Genomic DNA, 24,852 nt, shown 5'->3' with positions numbered 1-24,852 from the left:
AAAACGGTTTAAATTTATATCTGGCTAGATAGAAAGGAGACCAGATAACACTAACTGTAAATGCTCTACCGTAAATCCTTTCTATGGAAATGACACCACATTAAAAAAGCTGTATGTCAGCTTTAACCTCTGACTATAAAATGAATTTACACTTTTGCCAAATATAAATATTATAATACAGACTCTCGTAAATGTAATTTTATGAAGTGAACTTTATGGGCAGGGATGGAAATCAGCTCTTCTCTAACAGCGTATTTTGTTTAAAACTATACTCGCACAGACTAAGTGAATTACCTTGTTATCCTAATAAATGCTGAATACGCAACAGTGCATTTAATCAAGTGTAACGTCCTAAAAACTCGAAGTCTTCATTGGTTACAAACGACTTTTCTCTTTTCTTGTAATAAACTTCCCTTTCCTCTACCAAGCAATAGTTCTGAACTTTATGATCACAATAAAGCTGCTTTGGTCATATTTCTGTATTTAACTGTCTAAAATTAATTTCCTAACAGTTCTTTGAATATTAGCGCCTTTACAAAGTCTGCTAAAATGAAACTCATTCAGGTAATTAACATACGTGTAAGATGGCTGCATCGATCCTTTCTTACTTAAGAGCGCATTTAAATTTGCTTTAATATATTGCACCGAAATCCTTCTTCAGTTATTGTGAGCTATATTTTCTCTAAAGAAACTTCAAGAAAGCCTAAGAGGATTAGCGGAGTTGAGCTAATCTCAGTAATTCGGGTTGATTTGAGTTGAGTGATGATGTAGGAAACGTCTTGTGACAACATATTGTTTTAGATATTTAAGTGAGTTATTTAGTGGGTGCTGTATGATGCAAGTTTCTGTTTTCACCTAAAAGTTGATTCTTTTCCTATAACAACAAATCCCAAAGTGTTTTATTCCTCTAGTAAATCTTGTGGAAGGTCCATGAAACAAATCATTGCAGCTCTTTTTTCTTTGGTTTTTAAGTCTCTGGTGTTACTGGTTTATAACGCTGCCTTCAAATGCTATCATAAATACTAGTTTACTAATACTAGTAATACTAGCCGTGACAACCTTGTGAGATTCCACACTGTAACTGGTTTATGCTAATACAATGTGAATTAATCATGCTAGTCCTACATCATTAGAAACTTGTCTAGATTAAGTGGAGTATAAAAGACTTAAACTACACGTAAACTACACATCAGTCCACATAACCTTCAACATTTACATATCTTGGGAATCTTCAGAAAAAAAATGACAGCTGCTGTAATGTATGTGATAACACTAAGTAAGCAGATGTTCCATAGATGTTCCACAACGTTTAAGGTAACTATGGAAAAGATAAACAAATGTATTTTGTTCTTTAAAGAAAACGATGTAACATGTCGTTAGCACGTTGCTGTGGTGTAAGAGTGTAGGAGGAACAACATGAATGAATTTTCTCACACCACCATGTTGTAGATTATTTTTATGCTCTTGTTTTTTATATTTTCACATAGACTTAACAGAATTTCTTTGCTGTTATAATAAACAGTGAGGCATTTAATTAAAATGATATATACTCTCTCTATATGAATATATAATTAGAAGCCTTGTTCTCCTCCAGGGAATTATGGGTAATTATAATTGGCAAAGCCTAAGAGGATTACATATGTGTCATGGCAAATTGTATTCTAGAGTTTTGAAACTTTCGCTGCTCTTTGATTACGTGGTGTGTTCTTCATAGGTGGCTCGTAAAATAAGTCCTGCTAATGCTAAGTCTAATTAGCGTAGGGTCGTACTTGTTTACATCTTGAGGAAAATGGGAAAATGGCCAGACTAATAGTGTAATTACAGGATTAGTCTGTCTGGGGCAATAAGGCAGTGGCAGTACACAGGACTAATTACCACTGTTTCCACTGCCAGGTTTTGCTCTTGATGTACGACGTTCTGTCAAGGTCGGTGGAGCGAAACGCGAACGAGGCGTCTCACATCTGCACACATGAGAAAAAGACGCTCTTCTGCAATAATCACCGCTTTCGGAAAGGCAAATCCCACACCTTCAGACTTCGGCTGCGCTTCTGGATTGAAAATCTGAATACCCAAGACAAAAGCACCAGCAACGGCTTGGCGCTCTGTTAGCAAATTCAGATCACATGCAAAAAAGAGATGATGAAAAAATGACTATCGCTTTGGCTTCCGTATGTGGAAACACATAAAATGTGTATCTGTTTAAACCAAAAAAAAAAAAAAAAAAACAATTCTGAAGATCAACTCTAGGTGGTGTGTCACTCTAATCCCTGACTAATCACATGACATGACTGTCACTATTAAATCTGCATGAAACTACAGTCTGGGCTAGAAAGAGGTCAGACCCAGCTGTTGTGTATCTTTACGTTATTCTGGGTGTTTTCTGTGTGGTTATCAAGATGCTGCTGCTCTAGTGCTCGTCTCCATAAATTTGGTCATTACAGACGCTGGTCATACATGTGATCTTTCATGTAGGAGACGTGTTTAAGGTCAGCAGATGATTGACTTTGCATTTCGTGTATATTTCAGTAAAACGTGAAGGAACTAGCAATGGGGAAAGCGGAGACGTCTCTTATGCAGTGGCAGCTTCCATCTTTCTTCTGTGTTATTTTCCCCTTAAGGCTCTAAAGGTCAGCAGAAGCGAGTGGTCAGAGTGCTAAACTGTATGCTAACAACACAGTCAGACTCCCATCCGCTCTGATAGGGCAGAACACAACACACCAGTGATACACAACATCAACACACACCATCAACACACGCCATCAAAACAACATCAACGCACACCATCAACACACATCAACAACACAACATCAACAAACACCATCACACACTTTCAAAACAACACACCATCAACACAACACACATCAATGCACACCATCAAAACATCAAAATACAACATAAAAACTACAATTAACCATCAAGACATCAATACACATCAAAACATAAACACACACATCAACACACACCATCAATACAAATCAACACACTCCTTTAAGACAGTCAACAGACACCATCAACATCAACACACACCAATACATCAACACACTCCTTATAAAACAGTCAACACACACCATCAACACATCAACACACTCCTTATAAGACAGTCAACACACACCATCAACACATCAACACACACCATCAATACAATTCAACACACTCCTTATAAGACAGTCAACACACACCATCAACACATCAACACACACCATCAATACAAATCAACACACTCATTTAAGACAATCAACACACACCATCAACACAACATCAACACACTCCTTTAAGACAATCAACACACACCATCAACACATCAACACACTCCTTTAAGACATTCAACACACATCAACAAAACATCAACATACACAAGCAAAACTACAACAAACCATCAATACATCAATGTACACTAACACAATATCAACCATCAAGACATCAACATCAGTACAACACCCAGCATGAACATGTAGCATTAACAAACATCAATACAACATCAACATACAGAAAGAATACACACTGACACACACCATCAATACACACCAACGACACAAAATCAACACTCCCACAGCATCAATACGACATTAACATATGTGTTACAACACACAGCATCCTGGCCATCAGTACAAATACAATTGCCTCTGTGTCTGTCAGTCATTGATAATTCATTCATTTATCATGCTGTTCTTCAATAGCTCTAAACTTCATTATATTAAAATGTTGCCTTCTAAAAATATAGAATTTATCGATTGAGTCCATGATCGCATATAAGTGCCGTAACAAAAAATAATAACAGAATCGGGTCAGGATATAAAAAAAAAATCATGTTATCAAACTTAAACCCACAAAAGGGTTAAATTTAGTCCATTTATAATTTTCTTCCCGCTTACCTATCTCACTCAGAGGTAGGCGCATGGCAGAGAAAACTCATCATATCTGTCACTGCTGTTTTGCTTTGTGTTTCTTGACGATCGTCCCCTCATAGCGTTCTGCTGCAGTCATACAAGCAGCGCTGATCGACCTCTCAATCACACATCTCAGTCAACAGAGCAAACTAGAGAGAGAGAGAGAGAGAGAGAGAGAGAGAGAGAGAGAGAGAGAGAGAGAGACGAGGGGGAAAAAACGAGCAAAATTAATTAAATAGCAGAGAGACAGAGGCTCGGGCCATAAAGGTCTGCTGTTAGCATTTTTCTAGCCCATTGATTCCTTGTTACACGTCCACATTATGGCTCCCAGAGTCGCCATAAATCAAGCCGGAGCCCATTGTCCGTTTTTTCCCCGACACACTCTCCCTAACGCCGATGCTGTTCTGCAGGGGCTAACATAATCTATTGTTTGAATTTAAGGTCTGAAAAAGTGTGTGACCTCGCCTAGAGGATACCGAAGTTTTGACGAGAGCCGAGTGACCCGCGTCTGTCTCTCCGCATGCCTGTGCAGATGGCAAATCGCGCTCTGAGTTTATCTGTCTTGACCCAAATAACAGACAGAGCATTCACTCGGTGTCCACATGCTTATCTGATGCTTTTGTTCCAGGCCAGATGCGCCTGAGGTGAAACCTGGGTAGGAGCTTTTAAATCTCTTGTATGTGGACGGTCATGTGTGTGAAAGTACAAGGGAAGGAACTATTCTACATTTCTGCACAGTTGCTAGGAAAAATAAAGGCATTTTTACTTATTTTTATTTCAAAAAGAAAACCTTTTCTGCAGCAGTGGGAGTAATTGAAACATTATACTGTAGATGACACGCTGTAATTCCAGGTCCTCATCATCTAGGAAATGTCAATGTTTCTTAGCAATTAATCATGCTGACTAGTTCGAGGTACTTAAGAAAACTGTCTGATTCCATAAAATGATCTACTGTACTTAAAATGCAATCAATTTGCTAAGAAACGTTTAAGGCCTGAAGTTTGCTTCTGTAATTTTGCTCTGTGGCTACAAAGCTACAGTAGCTACATGTGAAGTTCTACAATGTCTAAACCACATGCAATACTTAAGAAATAGTTCACTTCACGAATCTCTCAGGAAAACACGTCTGACAAGGAAAAAACACTGCTAACAATCGCGTCACGACTGACGGAAATGTTACTGACGGGGAAATACTCCTGATTAATTAGTAATTAACTAATAAATTCATTATTCAGTGAATTTCGAATGTGAGAAAAGTAAACAAAGAAGGAAATGAATAAATAAACAAATAAATAAAACTAGATCTAAAATATTGATTGCGCTAATTAGGCACATTCGGCACAGCGCATATTGATATTTTACAGTTAATACTTATGTAATGATGAAGCTAATAGCTAAAGATTTTTTTTAATCTATTCCTTTAACAGCTTTAGCCTTTTTAATAAAGCAATCATTTAGTTAGTTAGTATCTGAGCGTGTTATCAGTTGTTTGCCATAAAAGGCACTCTTTTTTAACCTCCACACAAAAAAAGAAGGAGTGCTATCCCCCATGACACTAAACACCCATGACAAAAAAACAGCACTTCCCTTCGGAAAAGCAGCACTTAATCGACAGTCGTCTGTCCGTCTCTCCATCTCTCCTCCCCAGGGCCACCTGTATATATAGGGCTTCTCAGTAATGGGCTTTTCACCAGAGCTCCTCGTGACTTTCTCTGGCCTTTCTTTACCCTACTCTCTCTCTCTCTCTCTCTCTCTCTCTCTCTCTCTCTCTCTCTCGCTCCTGTATGATTTAATTTGCTCTTTTCCGATGACCCACTGAGCCTTACTTTCACTCGTCTGTGAAACGCTCACAGATGCAGCGCAGGAATTAATGCACAATTAGCACACAGCTTCTGTACAAATATAGAAACAAACAAAAAACTTGTCTGAGAGTTTTAATTAGTGTCACAGCTAAAGGTGAAGAGCAACAAAGTACATTCAGTTGATATTTGCAATGTACATTAAGTTGAGTTTTTCTCTTACCTCATACTTTTGATTTAGTGTGAAAGACGTATAGAAAGAGTCTGTTTTATATTTACAGAGATATAATGACATTTTCTGTATTTGTACTGTTTATTTTGTGTACTGACGTGACAGTAACACTGAAATTAGCATGCTAGCTAAGTAACGAACAAAACAAAAAAAACTAAACTAACAAAAACAAAACTAACTAGATTAGCAGAGAAAGCTGCTGTTAGTTAGCTTTAACCTTTTATATTTTAACTTTTATTACTCTCTAATATAATCACTACATTTCTCTGTAATCATGTATTTATAGAGTGACATATTGTGAGCGCTTCTTATCATTAGTAGCAAGCTAGCATACATTTGAGAGAATATGAATAAAAGCTGATGTTAATTAGCTTCAGCTTATTGGTTTCTTGTTGAAAGAGGATTGTTTAATAAAACCTTTTTTTAAAAAACTTTTCTTTCCATGTAATTTTATTTTAGCAATTTTTTAAATGAATATTTTAAAAGAATAGGAAAGAAACTTTATATAGCACTCAAAAATCACATCTGGTACATTAGCATTAGCTTTTGACATATAGCTTTGCAAATTTGTGTACTTCTTTGCATGACTAATTGGATAATAACCATTAAAAAAGACATGTAGATAATAAAGTGGACGGTTAATATGTATACAAATGCATTCAAATTATTAAATTATTCTTACAGTAGTCACAGTGAAGACTTTTTCCTTCATTTTTCTTTTCTTTCCTCTCAGTCAGTTCAGTTGTTATCATTCTTGTCTGTCTTTTGTTTATTTTTTGTTTTGTTTTCTTTCTTCTGTCACAGTTTCTAGCCCCAATCCTCCAATCTCTTTTTATTCCTGAGGTAAATGTTGCACTTCGCACTATTTTCACTTCATGCTAGTTCATGCTAATGCTTTAGCAGCTGTGTGTTGCTAAAAAAAAAGAAAAAATCGACAGAGTGATCCGTGACTGTATTCAGCTACAGCTGGAAAATGAAGCCTATAGAGGGCTTAAGACGAATGTTAGAACCATCTGCCCGTTTCTGCTGACACTCTGACTGTGTGTGTGTGTGTGAGTGTGAGAGAGAGAGCGAGAGAGACGGTGGATCTTAGTGATGCCACGTCTACACGTATCGCAAACGGGAGACTGTGATTTTCACCTAAACATCACATATTGTCTCCCAATGCGTTATTATTGCGCTATTAAAAAAAGTGACTTTTATTGTTTTTTTCTTTTGCCGTGTTCTGAGATGTTCTCACCTGCATTCCCAGTCCTTCCTTCACATCAGGGGAATTTCAATCGAGCTCACAGCGGGACATCTGCTTCATTTAACAGCAGGAGGTTTTATGAACCGAGGGGAGTAAAGGACAGAAGGTTAACTGAAAAATTCACTGGCTATTACTTCTATATATATATATAAAGGCATAAAATTATATATATATAATTTTTTCATGATTTGTTCACTAATTCTTTACTCATGTTTTCTTGTAAGGAAGGAAACACTTCAGATTGGATTGGATTGGATTTATTTATTTATTTATTTATTTATTTATTTATTTATTTATTCAGATTTTTTTTGTGTGTGAAAATGATGAAATCTTTACTTATACTTACCCATAATAATATTAGTTCCTGTTTTTACTATCAACATACAGTAGGAGAAGCAAAGTGTTGTTTCCTCACAAGGCTTAATAAAGCACTGACACTGGAGACTCCTTCCATAAATAAAATAAACATCTTACTAAAAGTGCATTTTTAATCTGTTTATGTGGCACGTTTAAGCTTGTTTACAGAAACAATTTATTTATTTTCATTTTTTTTTTTTTTTTTTTAATATATTGTCAATGTTAATTCGATAATGTGGCTACACAGTTAAAAGCAGGTAGCGTCTAATGCATTCAGGGAAAAGCTCCGTGCCTTTGAGGTGCTCCTGGCCGAGCGTGCCGCGTCAGCCCTTTATAATCAAATCCAATCTGTTATTAAAAATATGCTCTTGACACTTGACTCCATCAACGAGAAACAAAAAGTTGGCGTAATGCAATTGGGAAGGGGGTCAGGGTCAGGGCCGAAGTTCTGTAGGGAATTTCATATTGCATCCTCAGCGTTCATGCCACAACAAAATGTTTGCTCAGAGTTCGTGATTGTCTGGGGGATGTTTTTTACTCTTCCTCTTTTCAAGGGAGGGGGTAAATCGCTTTTTTCATTTCACACCTGAAATTGCTTCTCGTCCATTAGGTTTGAATAGGCGGTAACAGCCGATTGGTGTTGTACGATCGAGAAAAACGTGGCATTGTTGGAAGCTTTATGGACTAGAGTGAAAAAATGACACTATCGCAGTACATTTTAATATAGCATGATTTTTTTAAAAATCTCGTATCTCGTAGTGAACTTTTGCTTAATATTTAAATGTAGTTGTAAATGGAAACCTTTTTATAAATGTGTCGATTTATTTCTTATAAACGCTCGTGTTTTATGAGGATTTTTTCCTCATGCTGTCTTATTGTGTTGTTTCTTCATGCTGTCTTATTGTGTTGTTTCTTCATTGTTTCAGTCACCTTCGTTTCCCAGTGGCACACGCTTGTGTGTGTGCGTTATTTGAGAATTCACACCTCCAAAGCTGTGAACTGATGCATGTTGAACGGCCTTGTTCTTCCAAACGCGCGACCAGATATAGAACAGCAGTCATGTTTACCGTCCACACAGAGAGACACGACCTTTCGGAAACCGCCGTATCGACAGCCCTGACATTCATGCTGCAGTTCCATAACTCAAAAGCCCTTGAAAGAAAAGAGACGAGTCCTCTCAGATCATCGATCCCTCAAGAAAACCTGGAGAAGATAGCAATTTTTTGGGGGTGGAATAGGGACCAATTTCATGCTTGCATTGCAATGTGGTGACAAAATAGTGTGGCATGTTATTCATCAAAAAAAAAACTGGAATTGTGTGTAAGAGGGAAGAATAAACCACAGATTAATTTTAGACGGTGGAGAAAAAAAATCGAAACGGTGTGACGGTGACACGTGCTGAACACGTGGACCGCTTTTTAAAATCGGCACTCGTTGCTCAGCGCCCACGTCTTTCACTTTTTCATTCCCAACACGGTGCCACCTTAAAGGGGCCAAATTGGGAGGAAAATCAATATGATAAACTGCTACTTGTTTTGTTCCCAAATTGTTTCGGTTTGGAAATCGATGCAGGAGCCCGGGTCATTCGTCAGAGTATGAGGACACACGAGGTGGAGGGTTTGTGTGTGTCTGTGTGTGTGTGTGTGTATGTAGGTGTGTGTGAAAGGACGAGGAGTTTCATGAGGTAATATTAAGCTTCTGAATGTTCTTAAAAAACATGAACGTGAAACTAAAATCAGAGGTTATGTCTTGGGAGGTGGGTGCTGGGAGATGGAGAGAGCGGGAAGATTTTGACAGAGAGGCACAGAAAGAATGAGGCTAGTGGAAAATAGAAGGGGCTGATGGATGGGAGGAGGAGAGCAGGTTTATCAGCGGCTGACAGACACAATAAAAAATAACCTTCGCTGTACGGACGATGCCCAAATTAATATGGAGCAGCCAGGCACGGAGCCATTAGGCGCACACTGACAGCGTCATTAAGTCATTGGCCAGATTATGCTCATTTACTGATGACACGTGGGACCGAGTGTGTTTTGTCACTTGACCTCTGGAAAAAAAAACATTGGAAAACCCAAACCGGGACCCCGCAACGACAGCCGACCCCCACCAGTTCCGTTTCATGTTCACGAAACGGTGTCGATCAATTCACAGTCTGGCATGCACTCGTTACCGCATCATTAATCATCGTGGATTTCGTGTATTTTTGGAGCCGGATCTCCTCAATCAGGACAGGAGATGGGAAGGCACACGAAGACGGTGGCGCAGCTTTATCATTCGCTAGTCTCAGGGTGTACGAAGAAGGAGGCTGCCGGAATTAGCCGATTTGTCAGGCTGAGACCTAAATCCCAACGCTCATTAGCAAATCGACACCTGTTTGTTTGGTTCAAGTTTTATTTTTTGCCCCAAGCAATTAATGCTCTTTGGTTTAATTGGGACTTGGAGGATTTTACTCATGAAAGCTGATGATTTAATTTCAGAGCTCATATGTTAGATTCAAGGCTTCCAGAGATCAACAATGAGCTCTTTGTGGACTTTCGCTCCTTACAAAAACTTTCTATGATTTCTTCTGTTTAGAAAAATCTTTTACTTTGGGGAAAGTGTTAAATTAGAGCATTACTAATGACTATTACTGACACTGGAGACTCCTTAATTAATATTAGATTAATCTGAGCTTCAGCCCTACAGTACATGCCGCCTTAATGTAGCTGTTGCTATAGAAACAATAAAGAAAAAGACTCGGTTGCAGTTCAGTGTAGTTTAGTTTAGTTTAATAAGGTGACCTTCTAGAGAGGAGCAGAGAACAAATCAGATTTCTGACCTCAGGATCCCATCCACATGTGACAAGATTCATTTTCTTGCTCTGCAGACTTCCAGATATTAAACAGTGCGATTCGGGAAGAGGCGCAGGGCATACGATGAACTTCATGCAGTTGAGTATATAGAAGCGAAATTGACAATTTACACCTTTTAATAGAATTTATTTAAAAAGAGTAGATATTTTTGTGAAGAATATCATCTCTTCATCTCTTCAGTGTGTGGACTCTAGTAAAAATAGGAAAGGTTACGGAGAGCATTCATCCTACAGCATCTGAGCTTCAGTTGTAATAGTTGATGATAACGTACCATAAAAATTCCAAAAATTAAAATTGGAGAAAAAGAAAAAACCCCCTGACATTTAAAAATCACTCACTAAGATAAAGTATGTATATTATAAGTTATTGATATAAAAAGTTATACAGACCTTGTTCTGTCTCGTCTCTTTTGTTGCTCCTGTTCAAAATGTGCAGCAACAGTATGTGACGGAAATACAGCAATTTTCACGTTCTTTCAAATTTCACAAAACCTGACAAACAGACGAAGCGCTCTGTCTCACCACCGGTGCTTTCGTAAGTGAGTAGTCGCGGCATTTTTTAATCGCAGTTGTTGTTTTTTTTATTTTCCCGAGTGAAGGAATTCATATTCAAGTAATTTTTTAGTCAAGAGCTGTTTTTCTTAACAGATGTTCTCAGCAGCAGCGGCTAGCTGTCAGTGCAGTGAGGGATTTTTTTTCATGCTTTTCTCTCGCTGTTCACGTAAAGGTGCAATAAGCAGGATTTAAAAAAAAAAAAAATTTTATACCTCACGCCTGTCAGTCACACTTCTTGCCAGGAGCTGGACAAAGTGGCACATCGCAAAAGATTCAGCTAGGTAAGACCGTAAAACTGTCAGTTATGAAAATTTCCATTACTGCTTTATTCATTTATTTATTTATTTTTTAATTGCTGTTAGCACGACTGATCCAACAGTAATAAACTTTTGATGTTGTCGCATCTGATCTCACGATCCATTTTCTGATTTCAGGAAATTCATCAAAAGTCCAGATACAAACACAAGCCCCGCCCACAGCCTACAGTACATAGCTGTTCATAGAAATAAAATTTACATGTATGAATATTTAAAAAAAATGTAGATTCAATTTTCAACTCAGTCCACACAATATCTCCAATCAGGGGCGTAGATTACTCGGGGGACTTTCCACTTTTTTAGTGGAGAGTTGTGTTCACCACATGTTGAGGTTTTAATGGAGCCAATTCTACATAATATCAAGTATGTGTCACTGTATGTACACGACAGAGATGAGGACGACGAATAGTGACATTAAAGATGTCATTTTAATAATAAGGAGCAGGTAAATCACACATACATACAACGTAGTAAAGACGATAACTGACAATGAAAACAAAAAAAAATGAAAAAAAAAAAAAAATGAAATTATGTGGTTAGCAAACACTCTTTCTAAACATCTGAGTGAAAAGTGAGCTGAAAGGAAGGCTACAGTATCACTCATAATCACTCTTTACAAGTGTGATGAGAAGAAAAGCATCTCAGAAGATGCCGTAAGCAGAACCTCGAGGTAGACAGCCTATGAACGTCACGTCGTGTTCCGGTTCTGTCAGCCATGATCGGTTATCTGCTGCTGCAGTGGGTACAGGTTGACCAAAACTGAAAAGAAATAAAAGTTTGTTTACTGTGTAAACATTGGTAAAATATCTGCAGCTATACTTCGGCTGTTGTACTTTTTACTTTGTTCCAGCTGAATAATGCAAGGCAACCGATTTTGCAAGAAGCACACTCTGGCCTAAACCCCTAATCCTGTCTCATCATCTGCCGGCTGATCTATCGGATCAGCGGTTATTTCTTCTGAGCGTGCACCGCAACACTCGAATTCCCTAATTACATTCGCTATGTCGTTAAAGATCTGTTTAGCGACATCAGGAGGTGTTATGCAAGGATGCAACAAATACCTGCGGCCATGTACGGATCAAACCAAGCACCCTTGTCAGGTTTAGGTTGACTCCATGAAGCAGGCTGATAAATAAATGAATAAAGTGCACACAGTGTAGCGAGTGCTAAGGCAATGTTAGCATAAATAAGACGCATGGTACGAATTTGAATGAGGGTGGAAGTCAAATCCTGGGGAAAAATACAACAAAAAAACAGCTTTGATGTGAAACAACGGCTGAGATTCTGGAGACGGACAGGTAGGCAGCCGAGGGATCAAAGTCAACAACAAACACTTCTCACCTCTCAATATTTCATAAGGCACATGACCACTCGAGCCACAGGGCCTCCTGAACACCAACTCTTGATCGATGTGTGTTGATTAGCTGGTGGTCTGTTTTTAGTGTAAGCCCAGAGTGCCTGAAGTGCTTCTTATCTCTCGCACATCTCACTCTGCTGTCTTCCCGAAGCTGGCAGGGTGCTCTTGTCTTCATATTTTCGTGGAAAAAAAAAACGGATACGAGGAATCCAAACCTTACAAAACAAAGACCTGCTTTCATTTCGGTCTTGAGAGCTGAGTGATGTCTACAGTACAACATAACTCACACTGACTGTGATGAAATCATGCCTCCATCATATCATCTCTTCCTCGCTCGCCAACTCATTTTCCCCGCTAAACCGCACACACACTTTTTTGGGTGTGATTTGCAGATCTCATGATATACGGTCAGATGACTGACATACATCACCTCCGCTCCATTTTTTGACGCTTACAATGCTAGACGCATGGTGTGAAACCAAATGTTTTCATTTTAATTTGAAATGAGTGCCATTGCTGGTGCAGCCATCTGTACGTTACTGTAGATGTAGTGTTTCAGAGTGTTTACTGCAGAAGGTTCTCAATCTTTTCTGAACAGTAATCACATTTTACAGGGTTTTTACAGGTTTAAAATTTACACAACCCACAACAACTTATGTCAACTGTTACCTTTAACCAAGAATTGATTTGAGGGACACAAGAGCACTGAACTCTGCCTCTCATAAATAAGTGCTAGCAAATAGGATTGTTGGATTGAAGTCCTGAATGTCACAGAATATTTTCAGGAGCATAAAGCCTGTTTTACACCTAAAGAATCATGGCCTGAACAAAACTGAGTGTATAGTATTCATTTCTATGCTTTTTTTGAACTGGTTTACTAAATACAGTATATTGAAGTCTGCCTCTGTCAGGAAGAAAAGCAAGCAGCAACAATATGCTGAAATGTTGACTTAATTTCTGACTTATTTTATCAGAATTTTGACTAGATTTATTACAATTCTGACTTTTTGTCTCAGACATCTGACAGCTTTTATGAGAATTCTGACTTGTTTTCTTAACATTATTATTTATCTCAAAAATCTGATTCATATTTTTAAAATGAAATTCTGACTTTTTAAAATTACAATTCTGACTCATGATTTCATAACTTTGACTTGATTCTGAATAATCATTCATTCATTCATTCATTTTCTACCGCTTATCCTGTGCCTATCTGAGGCGTCATCGGGCTTCGAGGCAGGATACACCCTGGACGGAGTGCCAACCCATCGCAGGGCACACACACACACACTCTCATTCACTCACGCAATCACACACTACGGACAATTTTCCAGAGATGCCAATCAACCTACCATCTCTCAAAAATCCTATCTTACATAAAAGAATTCCAAGTTAGTATCTTAAACATTTGACTTATCTAAAAAAAAAAACAAAAAAAAAAACTTAAAAGTGACTTATCTCCATATTTCTGACATATCCAACAATACAGAGTTATATTGACTCATTTTCCTAAAACTTTCGAGTCCAACCTGAACAATTAGACATTATCTTAGAATTTCAATGCAGTACCTCAAAATTTTGACATGTCTCAGAATATTAACTTTTAAACTCAGCTTCTAAAATATTATTTAAAAACTTGTTTTATTACCTCAAAATTCAAATTTACCTCAGAAATAATTGACTTATTCAGCTCCAGGTTATTATCTAAAAATGTGACATTATCTCAGACAATATAATCAGATTATCTCAGATTATCTCAGATAATTTTCATTCTGAATAGATTCTCTGCACTTTGTGAATGTCTGGTGATGATTTAATTGAAAAAATAAATAAAGTCAATTGTTATTAATATGATTTATAATTAGTTTCTGTTTTTATGTACAAAGTTAAAAGCAATGCTTGGAAAACTTCCCCTGCAACTCCACCTACGTCTCAGCTGACCCCACTCGACCCTGAGGTTGAGAACCTATGCTTTACTGCGTTTACCACATACAGCCACATACTAACAAAATTCGAAAGAAGACATAAGAGCTGTTTTTTTCCTCAGCCTTCTTCTTTTTCCCTGCGGAGAAGCAGAAAGCACTTTGTGGCTGACCTTTCTGGGCGTGCGGTGGCTGAAATTGGATGATTGCTTGCTGAGTTAGTGGACAGGTGACAGGTGGTGTTACCTTCGAGCTTGGAGGCTGGAAATCTTTCCAATCCAGTCTCGGCCTCCTGCTGCGATCAAAAAGCTTTCTGAAGCCGTAGGGCAGTGTAATCATATATTTATGCCATTATTTTGCGGCACGCACTTGTAATTCTCAGGCTTTCGAACTGTGTGAAAGCAGAGAGAACAGGTATACTGTAAGACATGTGGACATTTGGTCTCTATTTCTGGGATTGTACATAGAGATGTACGAATAGACAAGATGTTTTAGAGCAACAAACAGTTTGTCACACTCGCGCACACTCACTTCTCCCAGAAGCCTGTGTGTTTTGCTAGTGTCACATCATTAGAAGCAAAGCATCTTTACGGATGTTTTGCTAAATAATTGGGTCCTCTGCTCCACCTTACTGCTGATGGCAGAAGGCCAGTGTTAGCTCAATCTGTCTGACGCCTGGGCCAATATTATTTTCCCCCAAGTTACAGTACTTGGCAAAGGTACCTGAGAAAAACTTCATGCTGCCAAACCATATCAGAAACAGCTGCTGGTGAAATCCGTGCAGTTTAAACAAGACATTTCAGATTATCAATTAAAAAGGGCAAATGAATGGGAATTCCCTTTGTGTCCATGAGGTTTGTTTATTAAGCAAAGGCCAATACAAGTTTTTGGTAAATTTTTTTTGCACATCTACTCCTTTTCATGATACAGTTAATAATTGTTTTACCACAGCACTGAAGAATTTGAGATTCTGTTCTTATTGGTCAGAGTGTATTGGTAAATTTTTCTATAAAAGCCACAAGGACAGTAGCTGTTGATATGCTGAAGTTTACTGTGACAAAATTTTTATTTCACGATAAGAGTTGAAACTTTTACAGAGTTACAGTTAGAGTTCAGAGGAGTTTACGGCAGTGCTATTACAGGGACTCTTGTTTATAGTTCTATAACATAAGTGATAACAGGAACTAGATTCTTTTACAGATTATTTTCCCATGGGTTAGTAGATAGTATGGATGCCTCACTTCTCTGGGGATGGGGATTCAAGTCCATCCTCCACCTCGTGTTTAAACAGTTTGCATCCTCACCCCATGCTTCAGGGTTTCCTCCAGGTTCTCTGGTTACCTCCCCAGTTCAAAGACATTCATTGTAGGCTATTTGGTATCTCTAAATTGGTATGTCTGTAGTGTGTGAGTAGTGTGATTGTGCCCTACAGTGGGTTGGCATACTGTCCAAGGTGTCCCCACCTTACTTCAAGTATTGAAGTACTTAATTTGTACATTGTGCCAATGACTGGTTGTTTGATGTCAGAAGGAATTACACCTTGTCAAAGCTGGAATCAATGAAAACAGACACTTGGTTAAATCCAAGCACATATTTAGCAAACCCAGTGCACAAAACCTAGAGAATAGATAGATAAAATCAGGAGACCACACTTGAGACCAGGATCCCTAGTACCAAATAGAACCCTTTACTTTTCAAAAAAATCCCTTGAAGATTTTTGGATATTCAGACAGATTTCAATTCCAGACAGAGTTCAGAGTTCAGTTCAACTGAGTTAACATTTTGTATTTGACAATATTAGTTATATTAACATTTCTCTTTGACAACTGAAACAAAAACAGTTCTTGGTAGGGAACTGTAACTGAGACTACACCTTACTTTTCCTTCACTGGGTCAGCATCATTTGCTTGGAATTCCAAAAAACCCTCCACACAGAAATAAGTCGAGCTTTAAGGACCACAGCGATTGGATTAACTGTGTTCTTTCTTTGATGTGCTGAGGTCAAGTGGGAACACAGCAGGTTTTATTTTTGTTGCGCACTGGTTACATAAGCGAGATTATATTATTAATGAACAAAACTGCATTCTGAAGAGAGAGCATTTACATCTAGATAATAATTAAAAAACCTTTTTTGTTATAATGAGGCATATTCAAAGCTGTGATGTACAGTATGTCTTGCATGGCTAATTACAGGGATGTGAATTTTCTTTAGTCCTTTGCAATTTAGTACGAAAAATCCCAAGGGTTTTTGTTTGAAGCCTAGAAATAGGCCATATCTTCCTTATTAAATCTGACACCAGCATTAAAACGGGGAAAAAATTGAGAGTTTTTTTTTTTGATGCTCATAATACAAGAATAGTACATTTTTAACATTACCCTACTTGTCTAGGCATGAGTTTTAAATAAATAAAGAAATAAATGTTATGTTATACCACTGTTAAATTTCTAAAATCTTGTCTGTTGGACTATCAGAACAAACCAAAGGCTAAAAATATGCATGTGTTTTAGAATGTGTTTTTTGTATTTAAAACAACAACAACAACAACGAAAAGAATGTAACAAAGAACAATTGTTGGTATAGTGACGTTCTTTGTGTTTATTTCTATTTCATTAATGGAAGGAGTCTCTAAGTTTCAGCTCTATGTAGCACTGACAGGTACAGTAACAATGTTTTCAGACTTTCTAAGGACTTAAGTAACTTCAAGACAAAAAATAGCTATGTTATAACAGGAACTATTATTTTGCTGATGGTCATTTAATATTACATGCACTATAAATGGTTAAAATGGGTGTTATTGTAGCAAGCTAGCTTGATTGACATTTGAATGATGCTTTGTGTCTGTTTTTAAACTTGACGCCATCTCTCCCAGGTTTTCATTTCTCATTCTCTTCAGTCTGCCAATTAACCTCAAGTGTGTTTGTGTATTTTTTGGCTAGGTAAACCCAGAGCGGCCCGGGAGCACTACAGCCCCTGTGCAGTAATGTCCATTGACAAATATGTCAGGGTTGCTGAAGCTCGCTGAGTGGTGATGGATGTTGTGCTGAGGGTTGGTGTGTGTGTGTGTGTGTGTGTGTGTGTGTGTGTGTGAAGGTGTGAGGTGGCTGACTAGGTGGGCACATGCTGTTCTGTTCATCCGTTGATGCTCTTTTTTTGTGATTATTCTTTATTTAGCTTGTCCAGATTTTTTTTTACCACGCAACAGCCGATATCAGCAATTATTTGGCTTTTGTTTGAAAAATGTGTTAAAATTATAGATCAAACATATGGTGTGCTAATGGTAATTGTAGCTAGCTTCCTAGTTCTCAATATACTGTTATCCTGCAAAAGCAAGTAAGAATTAATAGATATAACAGAATACAAGTAAGAAAAAGGCCGGGTTGACTTTTTGACAGAAATTTATTGAAGGGCACATTGTCATTGACTCCTTATCTTTCATATCTACACTATAGCAAAAATTGGTTCCGTCATAAAATTTTGATTTTTGAAGCCAGTTCTAGCTAGGCACGATATTACCACAGTACCACATGCTAACAAAGAAAAAGACCCAAAACAGCTCTAGACCAGCCAATTTAATCACAATGTGAATAGCAGAATAATAGATCTGTTGTTTCTTCTGAAGCACGCGGCATCGCAGGTGCCGATATAAATGACTGCGTTATTTGTTACCTATATCTCCCTATCAATGAAATCCATACGGCCTTACAGCGTTACTGTAAAATGCAACGTGAGATACAGAGCATCTCAATTATTTATGAAGGAGGGATGAGGGCATTCACAGAGAAAAAGAGATGAGATGAAAGGGCCAAGGGAAACGACGATTGTAAGCCAGTTCAGATCATAAGACACACTTTGTGGGATTTATGACTGTTAATTACTTGCTATTAAGCCATAGCACTGTCGTGTTCTCCAGTCTGAATGGTCGGAATGTGTTGATTACATTTTTTTAACAGCAGCTCTGATAAAAAGGTCAATCACAGGTTGATATTAATGTGTTTGGTCAAAACCTTCTTGTTTCTGGAGTAACAGCTAACACAGGTTTTGTCTTTCAGGTTTTTGTAGTCTCCAGTGTTGATGTTTTAGTGTATTGCTGTTCCTTTTTTACCACAGTGTTAAACATAGCTATAAATTTAGCTGGCTAAAAAATTTAGCTTAGTTAGATGGCTGTATATATATATATATATATATATATATATATATATATATATATATATATATATATATATATATATATATATATATGTATAAAGGAACACTTATTACTGATATAAATGCAAAAAAAAAGCATACGCAGATGGTGACTGCTGAACCAGCATGATGTAGTGCAGGTTTGCCAGTGCAGTGTGCAGCATCCCTAGGGAACTCTGCCAAATCTCTTCCCATCAGCCCTGCTTCTACATGTCACGTCACCTGTCCAGTTTCAGGATGGAAGGTGACTGTGTCCCCATGGCTCACGAATGACAGCTTGAGCTCTGAGTCTGGGACCCTTATTGAAAAAGGGTCTCTATTTTCCTCTGGGGGCGCTTTCTATGCTCGGTGTCCCAGGATTGAATGGAGACAGTTGACTTGCTTTCAGTAATAATTGATTACACTGGGCTACTGTCAAACCTCGTTCCTGTGATGTAGATCAGTACGTTATCACTCTTAGTTGAAGTGACAGTCGCTCTGATGCCGGTGACTGGTTGCAGTCTTTTTTGAGCAGAACACTTGCCGTCAGGTTCCGACTCTTCCCTTGAATTCTTGGCATATAGTGAGAAATGGGACTGCAGTGGAACATCAGGTATTTGATATACACAACTTGATTTCTGTGAAATAGCTCTATTTGTTATGGTGAGTGAGTGGTGCATTCGGTAAAGATAAGTAAGTGGTTAATTAATAATTACTGCACCATGTTCATAAAGCTCCGCCTCCTGGATCTACAGTGAACTGTACAGCGACTATGAACTGATTAAGTGGCGCATCAAAATTTAGCACACCACACCAAATTAGCATCCTGGACTAGACGACAACTTTCTTGATTTCTATTTAGTTTTCTAGATTAAAGTTTTCTAGTAATAACATTTTCTGGAAATTGTCTGTTGAAAATCGTAAAAGTTTTCAAAAAGTGACTTATACTGGTTCAGGGCTTCGTACATGCCAGATGGTGAACTAGTAAATGAAACTAACTAGACTATGTTTGAATGTGTTTAGATGAATGAACACCTTCTGACTAATCAAAATTGAGAATTCAGCAGTAAATTAAGTATGTACACTAATACAAATACATCATATGGATTGAACAGATCATGCTTTCTAAGTGCAATTTACAAAGGGTAATAGTATTGTGTATTAAACCTAAAGCTAGCTAGGGAGAAGCACTGCATCCTTCTGCATCAATGCTGCTTTTCTTCAAACATTAGTGCAGTTTTTTTTTATTCCAATATCTTTTTTTTGTATTAAGTGTGTACCCAAGTTGCAAGTTCCAGTGCACCACTTTTGGAACGGGCTCCTGATTTCTTACCTCTGGACTTGGTTGTGAGAAATAAAAAGCTACGTGATGGCTGTGACATGCAGTTTTCATAACTCTAAAACTGTTAGTCCATGATAATTTGTCTGGAATGTGACTGCTGAAGCGGGAATCCTCTAGAGCTGTAATGGAAGAGGCGGTTTGTTTACACTGGTGTGAAGCAGCTTTTGGAGGCCACAACAATTTAGAGAAACTTTTCTCTCAGACTAGCTAGTTCTTGCTATTTTGACTGAAAGCTAAGCTAATGAATCAGAACAGTGAATGGATAAAAAGAATGAGGCGGTGGAAAGGATGCTTTTGTGTGTGTTTTTTTTTTTTTGACTCCCTGGAACTTTTTATGGTGCTGAGATAAAAAGAAAGAAGCGTGATGTCAAACAAAGCTGTCCACCTGTCTATTTCTCCTGCGCCTTTATCTTTATCCAGGCTACCTCCAGGCTTCTCAGCATCTATTTTGGCCTCTTCATGCTATGAGAACTGCTGAACTTTGGCCTTTTCATGTTCAAACACAGCAAGGCACACCTCTGACCGCTCTCTCCTTTCTGCTGCGAATAGTCCGGCTCTCGTGCTCGTGTTTTTTTTTTTTTTTTTTTTGTTAAATTTTCTTCTCCTCTTCTGAAACACGCCGTCCTCCATGTGTCAGCTTGAAGATGTAGGCGGTGAGAAAAAGGGAGCGAGATCTGTCTGAGAGCTTCATATTGACTCATATTGACATCTGCCACCGTGTCGTAGCTGTGCTGCTTTTTGCCGGAAGAGAGCCGAGGGCAGAAGTGTGCTAGCGCACTAACAGGCCAGAGATTGAGGACTCTCGTGCCTTGTGCAGATTGTATGAAATAATACCAGGTGGTCCAGTGCGAAAGAATGAGATGACAAAGAGGCCGAGCTGTGTGGATGAAGGCTGTGAATGAATAAAGGCAAGGAAGCGGATTTTTCTCTCTTTTTGTCTTATAAATCAGCAACTTGCTTCATGAACATTCCATGAGATGAAATGTAACAAAAAAATAGATTTGTAAAGTTCGTCGCGACAAACTTTGATGTTGGCTTTGATGATGCAAGTATTCGCAAAGGCCGGTGCTTTTTGGAGGCGAGTGGACATAAGGGTCTGTGTTACTTTTGGAAGCAAGTAGACAGAAAGCTAGGGTGCCAAAACATTTGGAGGTAAGTGGAGACGAGCATGTTACATCATCCGAATACTCTTGAGTTCTCCTCATTGTGCTGAGTGTTTTGATATGTCACAAGTCAATGTTGTGCTAATTTTTAATTTTCACTTGACATCACGTGACGCCATCAGAATACCCGTGAGGAAGTTCCCCTCATTGTTCTGAGTGTTTTGATATGTCACATGTCCATGTTGTAAAAAGTTTTTTTGATTTTGCATATTTTGGGGGCGGGGCTATGGCACAACCGAAAGGCCAGTCAGGACACCGAGTTTGTTCAGAGTATCACCCTAAAGGAGCTGGCCGAGTTTGGTGAAGATAGTTTGAAAGCTTGCCGAGTTATAAACCTCCAAAGTTTATAATGGGAGTCTATGGGAAAAAAGGCCATTTTGAGACCCGGTACCGGAAGTAGCAACAAACTTCAGTCCAGGGTCTACAATATATCTGAATTTGGTGCATGTGGCTCGAAAGCCCTAGGCAGCATTAAATTTTATAAATTTTTGTCTAAGCTGAAATAGGAAAACAGAATGTTGGATTCCACAAAGCGACATAATTATGACATGGGGAATAAATGCATCTGGATGCACAAGAATCAACTTTAAAGCACTAACTCTGCTTCATCATACCATCTTGTCGTTCTTTATAACAGCATACCCTCAAGCGTTAGGAACTGATTGGAATCATTACAGAAGTTACTTTTCCGACAGTCATTACCTACTTTTCAATTTTTCCAAAGCCCAAACTTTCTCCTCTGTCACTTTTCCTCAAAGGTGAACAAAAACACAACGAACAAAGAGCGACAATCTGATTGTCAAAGCACCTGGTGCCATTTGGTGGTGCTTTATTTTCCTACCCTCCCCACCCCTGACACCTTAAAGAGCACTCCACAGCACACACAAAACAATAATCAAACAATCACAACGCTGACATGATTACAGGAAAGAAAAGCGCTTCTCTGCAGCTGTCAGTATGAAGTCTGAAAAAAAAAAAGATCACAACTTCTCACTCTGAATTTCTTCTTTTTATATTACATTTTTACAGGATCGGTTCACGGTGACATATATTAATTAGCATAATCTACCTGAAACTAGTGCCTGGGCTCTTTGTGATACAGAGCATTTTAACTTTATGCGTTATCTGATGTCCTCTAGTTTCACTTCTGTCTGTGTTGACATTGTCTTCCTACAGAGATTTTCCCGTTTTAGCCTTGTTAAGACACGGTGCACTGGGATGCTGGGCTTCCTCTGATGTTTCCGATGCTAGTGCGCCGGTCGTGAATTGGCTCGATGCTGCCGATCATCCGCTAATCATCATTAAAACATTGACTGGGGGATAATTAGCTGGAAGCGCTCTCCTGATTTCAATTGCTTTCCTCGACTATTTCCACCTCAGACTGACAGGTGATGGGTTCATGCTACTGGAATATTGACAGTCAGATGTTATTGATGGATTGTTCCATTGGATATTTTCTGTATGTAACCTGCACTAAACCTGCACTACGAGCTGCATACATTATATGGTCAAAAGTTTGTGGACACCAACCATCACAACCATGTGCGCGTGATGAAAATAACATTCTAGATTTGCTCTTATAATAAGCTCAACTCTTCTCTTCTAGTAGATGTTGGATCATGGCTGTGGGGATTCATGATCGTTCAGCTTCAAGAGCATTAGTGAGATTAGTGAGATACTTATATTGAGATGGTGAGGAGGTTTCAGTTCCAGTTCATCCCAAAGGAGTTCACTGGGGTTGAGTCCGAATCAGGGCTCTGTGTAGGACTCTTGAGACTCTGACCTTAACCTCCACACCATGGAGATCTTCACAAAGCCCAGTATCACTGAGATGCCTGAAAAGGTATAAGACTCTGAGTTATAGTGAAATGGATATTCCAACATTTGTACATAACATATACAGCATTGTGGAAACAATCACAGAGAACTTAGACAACTGGATAAGTTTTCTCCAGTAATATTTGTCACTAATGTTGAAGTATGATGTGGAACACTGTGTTACACATTATGGCCAAAGTGGACAAAGTTTTAGGAAATTATACTTTAATTATACATTATACAATTATACAAATTATACAATCGCAGAGTAAAAGTCTAGAAAAAAATAACATTAATGCTTTAAAATTTAAAACCTTTACTGAGATACTGAGTACAATGATACATAATGCACTATATAGTTTTCATGCATCTCTAACATTGAGGATTAAACATGATCAGATATGAGTACACAGCTTGATGTTAACATTTTGTGGTTAAATAATTGATATAAATTCAGTCAAAGCTTGTTAGGCTGCACCAAGCATTTTGTTTGATTCGTTCACAACTATTTTTTCATCAGAGTAAGCGACACCCTTGTAGATTCCACTGGTTTTACACTCCAGCACACTGCCATTATAGCAGGTAATCTTGATAATACCAGTGAATGGGAGATCAACTGTAGCCCGGCCAAGTGCGATGCGCACATCCACGGTTTTACCTGCAGGAACTTTAACAGGACACGTGGAGAGCTCTGTTTTCTCTTCACTGGTCTCTGAAGCATATGTACCTTCAACTCCAATATTTAATTCATATCTTGATTCCTCCCTCACAAGCAGTGGAATTCCTGCACTTACTTCCAGGCTGAATGTGGATTCCGTTTTGCCCTTAACAGACCAGGAGGATATTTGGGTGATTTTTTTGGAGGTCTCAATTGTAAATTCTTGAGTTTCAGAAGTGTTGTTCTGGTAAAACATAGATTTAATTTCTCCAACAGCCACTTTGGGTATCACTTTAGAAATGGTGGGATACACAACATTAATAAGCTGAGCAGACTTGACGGTGTTGATGAATATGAAGCCTAAGCGATCAATATCCAAACCCGAACGTCCTTTGATCCCCATGCAAATCCCAGAAGCAACATCAACTGGAACTTCTGGTTGCAGTGTAAAATTTATCATGGCTGCATAGAACTCTCGGGAGTGACTTGTCTTGAATTTGATTGCACCCAGACGTTTACCCTCTTGATTTGGAAAAAGTGAAAGGGAGGTGAAATGCTCTCCATCTTCAAAGTTAAACTCTTTCAGATTCCCAGAAGGATCACCAAACTGCTCGGACCGGCCATCAGTAAGCCACACATTCATGGCTTTTATCTGGCAATCACCTTACCAAACCTGGACTTTTTTCAGAATGCTTCCATTTTCAGTGCCATTAAAATCAAAGGGATCTCCTCCCTCATCGCCAACTTCAACGTCTGCCAGGTATGACATGCTGTTCTTCTTGAAAAAAAAAACCCAAAGATGTCTCAGGAATTAACCTGATAAAATGATAAATATTTTGGTTACATTACATTTACATTTACATGGTTAAGATTAAATAAAGGGAAGCATCAGCTACTGCTGATTTTATTTACTGTTTCAGTTCATAAATCTTTATCAACCATTTGTATCATTGGATGTTGTTTATCTTTTTTTTATTTATTTTATTAGGTGACTTTATGCTTGCTAATAACCAGTGCATAGAGTCTGATAAAAAAAAAAACATTCATTATTTATACAAGGTTATTCTTTCCAAAAAAGTTTTCTTTAACTAAAGTTAACTAACATGAATAAACCATGTTTAACCCCATTGCTATAATAAAACACAAGCGGATTTCACTTACATGAAAAAAAGTCGGTCAT

The 24,852-nt window shown here is 38.2% G+C and overlaps 1 pseudogene; it reads right to left on the bottom strand.

Annotated features, from left to right (window-relative positions):
• Positions 1-23,481: 23,481 nt before the first annotated feature.
• Positions 23,482-24,441, bottom strand: LOC132860799 (aerolysin-like protein; annotated as a pseudogene).
• Between the last annotated feature and the right edge of the window lie 411 nt (positions 24,442-24,852).

The sequence above is a fragment of the Tachysurus vachellii genome, chromosome 18, assembly GCF_030014155.1.
Source record: "Tachysurus vachellii isolate PV-2020 chromosome 18, HZAU_Pvac_v1, whole genome shotgun sequence".
Classification (NCBI taxonomy): Eukaryota; Metazoa; Chordata; class Actinopteri; order Siluriformes; family Bagridae; genus Tachysurus; species Tachysurus vachellii.
Note: the sequence above shows the minus strand (reverse complement) of the source record. Positions and strands in the feature narration are given on the sequence as shown.